The following is a 13,096-nucleotide window of genomic DNA, read 5'->3' as shown; positions in this document are numbered from 1 at the left end:
TAACTACCTAATAATACCTCAGCACTAATCTTAGCCATAATCTGTTTCAAAGGCCAAGATGCTATCCTTACAGACAGAAACAACAAATTTTTAAATAAGACAATCAACAGCACCTCTAGAAGGCAAGGTACTTTGCAATAACGAACTCCTTTCATGTCTGCACCTATTTCTAAATTCTAACTTGGAAAATTTGTCACTATTCCATTGAGCATCATATGGTTCTAGTTTCATGACCAGTCCTACAAGCAGTTCACTATACAAACTGGTTCACATTATCATTTTGATAATGAGATATGGCAACAGGAGAGACGTCGTATAACAAAATCAGTTCAAATCACATAACCCAAATTTGGTCCACAACTAGCAACTCAAGTTCAAGCCCAAAATCTAAAGACCACAAAATTTTGAACTAAAAGTGCAAACAAGAAGAGAAAATTGTAACCCCAAGACTAATTTTCATTTTCTCCCTACCACTTCTTAACAACATCCAGTAGTAATTTTACAGAAAGAAATCACCTGAAGAACAAAGAACATACAGGGTCCAGAGCATTGGGCTTAAAGCCATAATCAGCAGCCAAAGAGTAAAAGTACAGACTTTGACACTTGCTCAAAGCCATAGGTTATTTTTGCCCGTCCATATATTGAGAGGAAAACAAATCTGAACTTGTCTTAACCACTTGAGCTACAAGCCTTTTGAATATATATTGTTTCTCACATTAATTATTTCCCCAAATCACAATTTGGCACATTTGTAAAAATAATTTTATCAACAACACAAAGAAAAATATTTGCACGCCTATCAAACTGAATTTGGCAGGAAAATAGGAGGCAAATTCCCACCATAAAAGCTTGAAATACTTAGCCAAATAATTGGTAAGCATAACAATGGCCATGTTGCATTACTTTCCAAAATGCCTATAGACCATTTACTATTCAAAACCCGATATTAAGAAACTGAAAAGGAAAATGTAGGGGTTGTATATCTCAGTACCATACTAGCAAATCATGTTAATGAATCACAAAAATGCAACTCAACCAGTTTAATCAGCTAGTTTCCCTCCAGCATTCATGGGTAGAAATCTCATATACCTGTAATGCGACTCAAAAGGAAGTGGAGCGGGTGAGCCTTGGCTTGGCTATCCTCTTGTCCTCTTCAAGAGAGATTAGTGAAAGATTGGCTGGGTTCTCGATCATCAGTTTAGCTACCAGATATCCTGAGATGCTCCAGGTCTGGTACTTCCTCGCTTGCTTCCCGATATGTCTCCCTACCATGCTGTCATAGTATTCTGGCCACCCGTCTTTTGAGAGCCGCTGCTCCACCTGTTCAATTGCTCTCTTAGCAGTCTGAGGCCTCCCCGTCTTGATACATGCTGCAGTAAGCAACCACAGCAGTGCTACGAGACAGATGCAACAACGTTAACCAATTGTTTTAGAACAAACACACAAGTCAGGATTCTGTGAACAAGCATCAAAATATCATGAATAGCACAACCGTTTGGCACGCTTTCCCAAATTACATTCAGAAATGTATCCCACAACATTTTTAAACCAGAAGATTTCGATTGGAAAAGTGGTTACAATCAGCAAATAAAGATGTTTAAAATAAAAGATACTATGTCAGGTAAGTAGTACTTGTAGCCTAGTTTACTAAATAAAAACAATAACTAGCCTACTCATATAAAGTGGGTACTAATGTTCATGAAATGTAAGTGAAAGGTCTCAGTCAAATAGAACTAGCACGTAACAGAGACAAATCAAAACAAGACATGAACAGAAAGAACAGAAAAGATAAAGAGCTAATGCAAATAGCACATTGTGATAACACCATCTCCATGAGACTTACTTGGCCAACAGCCACCATTGTGATAACTCCATGAAACTTCTCTGGGTTATCTGTTGTTGTTCAGAAATTTTCTTTACACGTTAAATCCTTGAACACACTCACTCATATTGTTAATATTACTGAATAAATGCCCTAGGCAGGCGCTAGGCGGCTAGGCTGGGGCTAGGCATGCTAGGCAGTCTAGGCGGTTGCTAGACGGTCGCTTGGCGGGGGCTCGGCGATCTAGGCAGGCACTTGCCCCTAGGAAAAAAAAAAAGCCATTTTGGAATCACTAAGGTCAGGGACGAGATGACGATGATGCTATGAGAGAGAGAGAGAGAGAGAGAGAGAGAGAGAGATGAGGATTGAAGAAGAGAGGTCGCCGGTTATCTGAGAGAGAGAGAGGGGCTAGAAGACGGTCGTGTTCAAATGAATTTAAGGAGATCCATTCTATCTCGTAGTCATTATATTGTATTTATAGCGTATAGCCGAACGGCTATACAGTTAGATATTCTATTTTTTTAAAAATTAATATATATAGAAGGATCCTTTTTATCTTTTAAATTTTTTATGTGATTTTCGTTTCTCGATAAGAGTAGTTTATAACACTATCCACAAGCCATTACCCGAGTCTTTATTTTCTCCATTTTAATATTCTATTATACACATACATACATATTTTTCAATAATACATCCATATTTTTAAACAAATCACGTCTCCTATAATTTTTGAATTACTTTTTATTCTTTTAAAAAAAATTATTATTTTTGTTTTAAAAACTTTTTGGAGTATAAAATTAGTTTTTTTACTCTTTGTTTTGGGCCTACCTCTTTAATTTATTATATGTAATTAAGTAATATCTTATTCTTTTTGAATTACTTTAATTAGTAATTATATTTTAATTACTATTTAATACAAAAAAATTAAAGAAAAAGTGCACAAAACAATTAATTTCTATGTATTAAGTGTTTTGTGAAATCGTTTGGGTGTCTTAATTAAATTTCTTCATATCCAAGAGCCCAATCTGTTACTATTAGGCCATTACTCGACTAACTATTGTCCCTTTTTGATTTTTTACTTTTTCAGAATTATTATACGTACAAAAATCTTTTTTACTTTCACGTTTAGTGTATTATACACGTCCGCACGTATTTCTCATGTTTAATACACGTATTTTATACAAAAATTTCAATAAAGCACACAAAACTCACGTATTATATACATATTCTCACTTATTATTGAATAAAAATAACATATATATAAAGCGTATAGCCGCACGGCTATACTCAGTTTTTCCTTAATTGTTTTTAAAAAGAGTATAGCCGTCCGTTTCTACTTGGTTGACCCGTGGCGAACAGGCGCTGCGGCCGGGCTATACCAGATTCTTTTTCTTTTTTTTTTCAAGAAATAGTATAGCCGCGCGGCTATACACGTGTTTTCCTTTTTTAAGAAAACAGTACAGCCGACCGGCTGTACCCTTTTGACACGTGTGCCTATGCTCTGGGCTGGTCTTTTTTATGTTACAAATAGTATAGCCGGGCGGCTATATTTTTTATTCTTTAAAAAAAATTTATTTTTTTGTTTTAAAAACTTTTTGGAGTATAAAATTAGTTTCTTTACTCTTCTTTTTGGGCCTCCCTCTTTAATTTATTTTATGTAATTAAGTAATATCTTATCCTTTTTGAATTACTTTAATTCGTAATTATATTTTAATTACTATTTAATACAAAAAAATTAAAGAAAAAGTGCACAAAATAATTAATTTCTATTTATTGTGTGTTTTGTGAAATCGTTTGGGTGTATTAATTAAATTTCTTCATATCCCAAGAGCCCAATCCGTTACTATTGGGCCATTACTCGACTAACTATTGTCCCTTTTTGATTTTTTACTTTTCCAGAATTATTATACGTATAAAGATCTTTTTTACTTTCACGTTTAGTGTATTATACACGTCCGCACGTATTTCTCATGTTTAATACGCGTATTTTTTACAAAAATTTCAATAAAGCACACAAAATTCACGTATTATATACATATTCTCACATATTATTGAATAAAAATAACATATATATTTTTAAAAGAGTATAGCCGCACGGCTATACTCAGTTTTTCCTTAATTGTTTTTAAAAAGAGTATAGCCGTCTGTTTCTACTTGGATGACACGTGGCAAACAAACGCTGGGGCCGGGCTATACCAGATTCTTTTTATTTATTTTTTCAAGAAATAGTATAGCCTCGCGGATATACTCTTTATTCTTGAAAAAAAAAATTTTTTTTTTTTTTGTAAAAACTTTTTGGAGTATAAAATTAGTTTCTTTACTTTTGTTCCAAGGCAAATTAGTTTCTTTACTTTTGTTCCAAGGCCCAAGTCTTTGATTAATATAATTATTATTAATGAAATCCTAGCCCATAGCCAAGGCTATTAGCCCAACTCCCCAATGTTAACCGCACTTACTTGACTATCATATTGCTTTGTTTATAAACACCTCTATATGAGTGTGTATTTTTGATGTGGGACTTTCACAAAAGGCATCGCAAAAGGTAAGCCTACAGAGAAATCTATATTTTTATTGTTGGTGCAATGTGAAAATATATATAAAGCCCTTCAAGGTTTCCGTGACGCATTTGTAAATGCCCTTCAAGGTCTTGCAGGACTGTCAACTGCAACCAACAAGAAGAACGAGGATCATAACTTTCGTAATCTCGTTCAATTGTATGGATATCAAAATCATGAAGGTGAGACTTTTGGGAAGTAATACTAGACAGGAAAAGTACCTTTGCTACAGGCATAATTGGCAGGTCACCAGCAGCAAGCCAGCAAGCAATACTAATGGAAATAGTTCTCACAATTTTTCAATTGCTAACACAGGATTGTGATCTAGTGGACTCGGCGGAGAAGATACGACAGGTAAAAGAGAAGAGAAGAAGAAAATCCAGAAAAAAGACCATGACACAAAGCAACTAGCATATGTATGAGCATAACACATAAAAAAAACAAAACTAAATACCAACCAGAGGACCAGCCGAGCATAAGCATATGTTAAAAGTTTAAGTAGCAGATTATTCATTTCCATAACAAGCAAGACTCAAAAAGTAAGTAACCACAAATGACGAGAGGGGACCATACATGAATGATTTGACAGACATAGTTTCTAGTTTCTAGCAATCTATCTTGGTGAAGAGATGCATCAAATGAAAAACCATGGGTGAAAACCAGTGAACTCACTATAGGACTGTTCCATATTAGAAAGGAAATAGACTCTTGCTTTTTCCATATTAGAGAAGCTATTTTACAGAAAATTCAATCTGGTGAAGTGACAAAATGTGTTCCAGCACATACCTTCCCATGCACTTATCAGAATGTCTGCTAGATACTCCATCTGTAAAATAAGGAAGGGCCTCACTGTGTCTGAAATATATATCGTCATTGACACGTTTAAAGAGTTAACCTTTATGAGTCAATTCAATGCATTGTTTACCACATTGATTTACTTCAGATGAGTGCAGGAATGTCGTCTTTATAATATATTGAATCTTAAATATGTGCAATCCTTTTTTATTGTCATTTTTTGATGTGGTTGTTATATATAGTCCAGCCGTGCAGCTAGTATAGCCGAACGGTTGTTCTTACCTTGCCGACGAATCACAAGACAGGTCCTTTTTTTAATAGCCGCCGGCCGGCTATACTTAGATTTTTTATTTTTAGAAAACGTATAGCCGCGCGGCTGTACTCATTTTTCAAGGCGGTTATATTCTTTTTATTTTTTATTTTTGGTATAAAAATATTGCCATGCGTACTTTGTTTTTCTGATTTTTTTTTTCTATTTTTTTTATAATAAAAAAGTATATTCGATCCTTATACATATATTGGGATCTTTTTTTTCTTTTAAATTTGTTTTCCGATTTTCGTTTATCGCTAAGAGTAGTTTAGAGCATTATCCATTACTATTAGGACATTACCCGAGTCTCTATTGTCCCCTTTTCATTTTTTACTTTTCTAGAATTATTACTCGTATGAATAATTTACCACTTTCATGTTTAATACACATATTTTTTTACAAAATTTTCAATAATACACACAAAATTCACATATTATACACATAATTTTCATATATTATTGAATAAAATAATATATATTTAAAATATTAAATATATTATATTAAAATATTATCTAGTGACTGAACTTTTCAGTTGTAACTTGCCAAATTTTTTAATGATTACTAAACAAAATTTTACTAGTTTGTAGAGTTGAAATAGTACAAAATTAATTATATAAATATTTACTCATTGGTCCTTTTAATAGTTATTTATTATTATTATTATTATTATTATTTACAACAGAAACTTGTACTCGACTAAGATGGGTTTAAAATGGGCTAATTATAAATACAACACCCAACCACAAACCCCGATTATTGGGCAAACAAAGCACAACAAAAATTTCACCAAAGATTGGCTCCATTTCCTTGAGCCAATTTTACAGATTAAATATGACCTTAATGGCATTGCCTCCACCAGCACTGGTTTCAAATGCTTTTTCCACTTCCTTTTGAGAGAATCCAAAACGATGTGTTATCGTGGGCTTCACATCAACCTTACTACTTCTCAACAATTCAAGGCACAAGGGCCACGTGTTCTTGTATCAGAAAATTTCAATCACATCGACCTCTCTATATTAAAATCACGAAATCTTAAATAATACGAAGAATGCGTGTCACAAGTAAATCATGTCTCATGCCTCTATTAAAAATGTGACACCAAATACAATATAAATAGTTTTACAAACTGAGCAAATGAATTAATCAATTTATACCTGGCAGCAGCTGAAGTGAGTGGGAGAGTCAACTCTCTCTGGCCCATTCCCACAAGGCAAACTTTGCCACCGGAACCAGTAGCACTCAGAGCTGTCGCCATGGTTTTATTAAACCCTGCACAATCGAAGCTTACATACACTCGAGTTCCCATAGCTTCTTTTATTTTAGCAACTTCTTCAGCAACCTCCTTCAAAATAATTTACATAAACTCATTAAAAAAAAAAGGGTTGATGTCACCCTACAAATCCCGAACATGTGACAGCAGCATGTACCTCAATATTTGTGGAAACTTTGACGATCTCATGTGCACTAAGAGCCTTTGCAACGAATAAACGGTGGTCATTCACATCCGCCACGACAATTCTAGGTGCTTCGAAGGCACGAGGAGCCAACAATGTAATAAGTCCTATAGGTCCTGCTCCCATGACCAAAACATTTGTTTCTGGACCAACATTAGCCCAATGACAAGCATGAACACCAACACTTAAGGGCTCACATATTGCCCCTTCTCCAAGCTCACAAACACGAATATAAGAAAACACCACGTATCTCAAACACCTGCCTCAAATTTGAATTGCCCACTAAAAAAACTATAGTATCTCAAAGTGAGTGTTGTTATTTGTACTATTTCAACTCGCAAGACCAGTCCAATTCAATTGGACAATAGTTATAATCGATGTTTGGTAGGCCTAAATACATTTTAGACTAAGACACAAATCTTGCACAAAAATCCAGAATAGCCCATATTCAAAGAAGTCACAATTAAAATAAACACACCTCCCCAACATAACCCATATTCAAAGAAGTCACAATTAAAATAAACTCAAAGTCCAGTCATGCTTTAGTCAGCCTTATCCAATACTAAAAGTTCCACTTGTGCCAAGCTTACAACGCTCCACGTGTCATCTTGGGCTAGTTACAACTGGCATATAATATGCTGCAAATACGTGGATACCTGTTCATCTCGGGGCATAGATTATATCGGCCTTGTTTGCATAGCTCACATCGCTTGCAATTGATGCCGGGCTCTAGTGCCACGCGGTCACCAGGCACCGGATGCTTCACCTCACTCCCAACTTCCTCTACGAAACCAGCACACTCCAATTGGCTCTTTCACCACAAAATCTGCACATCTCATGTTCTGAAAATAGTAACAAACAATAACAATCAAAACAGGCCATTTACCAATTAATTTAAAGTATATATTGTTTAACAATTAATAAACATTAAATATCGAATTCTCTACATGAGTTAGGTCAGTTGATTAGAGCAGTGTGCCCAGCCTTTGCTCTATCACGAATATAATAAAGAACCAAGAAGGAAAAGAGGAGGTGACCTTGAAGTGGTGAACATCACTGCCGCATATGCCAACAGCCTTGAGTCGAACTAAAACATCACGGGGTCCTAAAGAAATAAACAAGAAAAGAAGGAACACAGGAAGTCAATTAGGCAAAAAGGATCACAAATAATAATTTGACCTGAAAAGTGACACAAGTTGAGTTTTAAAAAAAAACAGTGATCCAGAAAAAGAACAAATTGGTACCGAGATTAGGGAGCTTGAAAGGTTGGATTTTGAGGGTGTTAACACCAAGAAGCCAAGAAGCCAAGCAGCCATGTTCTCTTGTTCAACACCGTCTCTGCTTGCATCTCCAAAGCCATCACCTCCATCAGGCTTTCCTCCCTAGCCTCGGTTGATGACGCCTCTCTGTCCAGTTATTTCCAGAGCTTGAAGAATAATATTGGTCATTTTCTCTGGTTCTTCAAGAGGCTAATACAATACACATAAAAAAAATTTAGCAAGCAAGACAATTTACCATTTCAATCAAATGCACAATCAAGTAACCTTAACAAGAGCTTTAAGATCATAGGCTTCTTCCTAATCCTTGATCTGTTTGACACATCTACCTTAGATGGAGCACAATCCAAATCCTTGATTTGAAAATGGGCCATTTCAAGCCTGTAAAAAGAACCATGAATATTTTTTACTTGTATTTTATGCATTAAATTTAAGAAAAATTAGGTATTAGACATAACAATCCTTACTAATTAGGATTTGAGACATAAAGTATTTTTGCTTGGGTTTTAATACCTAAGAATCAAATTTTGTTTTGAATTTGGGAAAAGATGAGGCCCAGATTCATTGGACCTGTCTAAATTACAAAGTTAAAATATGATTTTACCTTTTTTGTTTAAAAGCCTAGCAAAAATCAGATCTCTGACCTCTCTCTGCTCGAAGTTGAGGTCAGCCTCACGGGAGCTCAGGTCCTTGACCTTGCCGACTCCAAAGCCTCATTGTCTCTCTTCGGCCTATTTTTACCGGATATCAAGAGAAAAAAGGCGGCGGTAGGCAGAGTTTTTGTTTCCAACAAGATGCTGATCTCCTCTCCCAAGTTTCCAACATGTTGTTTTCCTCCCTCAAGTTCCCAACAAACAAAAAGGCGTGCTCTCCAAGTTTTCAACATTCCTTTTCCCAAATTGATGTTTTTTTCCTTTGCCCAAATTGTTTCTTCACTTGTTCTTTCCTTTGCCAAGGCCAAAGTGTGTGCTCTCTCTGCTCTCCACTCCACGCCACACCATCTCTCTCATATTAGAAAGTACTTGGAATTTGAAGCCATGATATGATTGCAAGAAAAAACAAAGAAAATTAGGAGGTGAATTCCTAATTTGTCAATGCTTTCCGTATATTATTTTTGTAATTATTTTAGTAGACTCTTTTTCCATATATTATTTTTATAGTTATTTTACCAGACTTTTTTGCTTGTTGATGATTGTACTTACTTGAGTTCTTGATTGCTGCTTGTTGATGATTGTACTTGCTTTATTTTTTTTATCTTCGGTTTTTTTTTTAATTATGCAAAAGACAATTTAGTGGCTGTGAGTATGTGAAAATAGATGTAATTGATGCCACTAAGGATGATTTTTGTTTAATTTTTGGATTTTAAAATTTTAAAATTTATTATTTTACTTGTACGTATAGGGCCTCATAAGTTTTCTTTGCACATATGAGAACTTTTGGTTTTTCTAGAAACTGCTGTGCATTTTTCGATCTTCTTCTTTTATATTAATGTTTTGATGTGAAGCTCAGTTTTTCTGCTGTTAAGGCATGTATATTCTTGATTAAATTGTTCTTTGAATTTTCTAGTTATTTTTCAGTTTTTATAAGTTGATTTTCAACTCTTTGATGTAGTTTTTGTTTTTACTTTAGCGTTTTTTTGTTTCAGCGCAACTAAATAATTCTTCAGTTTGTTTTGTTTCTAGAGATGCCAATATAGTAGCACATAGTCTTGCATATTTCGCTATTTCATCAATTGACATGTTCTCATGGGATAGAGACCCTCCTGCTTTCATCGAGAACTTGTTGGTTGAGGAGGATATGTTGTAATCGGTTTCAGTTTTATTGAAATAAATACATCGTTTCCACTAAAAAATATAGAGAATTTGCATAAATTAATAATTAAATGGTATTTTAGGAATAATGGTGGGTGGAAAGATAGGATTGTGTTTTTTCAAATTTACACGGTGGGTGGGAAGATAAGGTGAGTGGGGAAATAGGACAGAAAAGTGGAAATAGCAGCACTCTATGCTAATTATGTGAAATTGTATTCTCCTTAAATTTATACTTGTATGAATATATGCATTAAATTTATTATTAATTACATTAAATATTGAGATCCAACAAAAAATATTATATTGAATATGTTTTAATTTAATATAGCAATTACACCCTATTTTTTCAAATGGAAAAAAATTTGAATGTTCTTAATCAAGAAACGTATCCCTATAGATATCTAATGAAATAATCTACCAAACATTTCTTCCAGGATTGAGAAACTGTCAAAAAAAATAGCCATATGCGCATGGACGTGTTTATGCCACACTTGGTTGTTTTTTCTTTCCAATTGGGTCGAATTCTGGGACCAACCTTTTGAATTCGAATGGCATTCATACCTGGAAATTGGAAAAAATCATCAATTAGGAAATGAGTTACTCATTCTAGGTTGGATGAACCATAAATAAATTATTATGAATTGCATGTCGCCTTGGACACTCACTATAAAATAGAGAGAAAAATAACCTTTTCTCCCCCCAAGCAAAATGAGTCCATCTTTCACTGCAACATGTGTTCTTCCGCTGATGCTGCTGCTACTAGTTGTTCATATGACAACACTAGTTGAGTCGTCTAACCCACCTAAAAAGATAACGGTTCGGATCACCAACACTTTGGAAGACAACCTGGACCTCACAGTCCATTGTAAATCCAAGGACGACGATCTTGGCGAGCACCTGCTGCATCCGGGGGAGACATATGAATTTAGTTTTGGACGAAACTTTTTTCAGTCGAGCACACTATTCTTCTGCGGATTCCGATGGCCTGGGGATCCCAAACTTCACTATTTTGACATCTACTCTCAAAAAAGGGATGAATGTAGCAAATGCTTTTGGACGGTTAAAAAAGTTGGCCCGTGTTTGTATGGTCAGTGCTTTTTGTGGCATGACTCATAAATCAATTCTTGAGCTAGTATCCCTACTTCAATAAGGTTTTATAATGAAGAACTCAACCATAATGATGCCATGTAATTCTGGTTCATCATGAATATTAAATAATAATTTCATCTCTTCAATTGCTTGCTTGATATTCTGTTTTTGTTCTTGTTAATCTTTACAAGGAAAATTAACTATTTCCTTTTCTTGATTTGAAAAAGTTAAGGGGAAGGGGGTTTTCTTTTTTCTCTCTCTTTTTTTTTTTTTTTTTTGGGGAGAAAAAGCGATGGTAATTATTGATGACAATTAATTTTTTATGTAGCTGAGGCGGCTGAGATTTCTTTCCTTAGAGCATCCACAATGGGCTCCCTAAACAACCTCCTTAGCTTAAATTTAGGGAGGAATTGAAAAAACTCACCTCCAACTACGCTCCCTATTCAGCACCTAAAATAGGGAAACCTCTAGGAGCTCCTAAATCTGAGGAGAGAGAAAGGACTCCGAGTGACTCCCTATAATTAAATGCTTCTTTATTTAATATTATTTTAAGAATTTTTTTTAAGCAAATTATTTTTTATTGTTGCTTTTGTGTCTACGCTTTATTCAAAAATTGAATTTAAAAAACATTAAAAACATTTATGACTCTTTAAATTAGGGAGTATGGTTGGAGTTGAAATTTTATAAAGAGCTCCTAAAATAGCTTTCTAGTGTTTTCAGTTAAATTTTAACTTAAAAATAGAGGGCATGATTGTGGATGCCCTTAGGATTTTCTTCTTGGAGAGCGTTTAGGGTTTTTTTATGTAACAGTTCTACTAATTAATTGATCATTATAATGGAATGTTAAATTCTCAGAGGTGGTGGGATGTGAAAAGAATGTACCCATCTCTTCAAATTCACCTTTTGTTGAAATAGATGCAAATTATGAATTTATATAAGGTTAGCCTCAACCATATGTACGCATCTTGAAATATTTCCCACGTTAATAAAAAAATGAGTCAATCTTTGTCAAGTGTTCTTCCTCTGATGCTGCTTATGCTAGTAGCTCTCATAATATCAGTTGAGGCTGGTCTCCTTCCTAAAAAAAGAACTGTCCGAATCACCAACGCCTTGGGAGTCTACGGAGACCTCGCTGTTCATTGTAAATCCAAGGACGATGATCTTGGCGATCGCGTACTTCATCCTGGGGAGAGCTTTGAGTTTCGTTTTAGGCAAAACATTTTTGGAACCACACTGTTCTTTTGCAGCTTTAGATGGTCAAGAGAGTTTCATTACTACGATGTCTACAGAGCAGATAGAGATGGATGTAGCAAATGTTATTGGACTGTTTATTTTCTTGGCATTTGTTTTCATGATCAGAATTGTTATCCATGGCCGGTCCAGTCGGGCCGGTTCATCAACCCCTAGGCCATTCCATTAGGCTGTGAATGTGCAAGAATGCTGATTTTGGCCAGTGCATTGATTTTGAATTAAAAATTTTGATGCTTTGCAATTGGTAATTTAATTGTTTTGTATATAATCCCTTTAAACCTTGCGTTACATCAAATCCTATGATTCTAAACTGCAAACAAATACCATGGTCTAGCTCATTCACGTAAATCATTGGATGAGTCCGTGATACATAACTCCTCCTCACAGTTGAAAATTTTATTGGAATTGTCGTTCATGAAAGTTTAATTTTTCCAAGTTCAAGAAATTCGTAGTTGAAAAATTTACTAGAATCCTCGTTCATGAAATCTGAACTCATAATCTACTCTAGCAAGTTGTAGTGTATAGGCCACAACTAAATGGGGCATGGATTTCAACTTGCTATTAATATAACGTTACTTCTCTTCACTTTATTGTAAAATGTACTTCAATGAATATGCGTATACCAAGTGGAATTTTTGGATCAGTCCGATTCGGCTCGAGTTCGAATTTTTGGATTCAAACTTGACGGCAACGCCTAGTTGATTGGGTTTGTGAAAATTTTGGATTGGAGAA

The 13,096-nt window shown here is 34.8% G+C and overlaps 1 pseudogene; it reads right to left on the bottom strand.

Moving 5' to 3' along the window:
- Positions 6,155-8,587, bottom strand: LOC18792851 (annotated as a pseudogene).

The sequence above is a fragment of the Prunus persica genome, chromosome G1 (genome assembly GCF_000346465.2).
Source record: "Prunus persica cultivar Lovell chromosome G1, Prunus_persica_NCBIv2, whole genome shotgun sequence".
Lineage (NCBI taxonomy): Eukaryota > Viridiplantae > Streptophyta > Magnoliopsida > Rosales > Rosaceae > Prunus > Prunus persica.
This window is presented reverse-complemented; position numbering and strand designations above follow the sequence as displayed.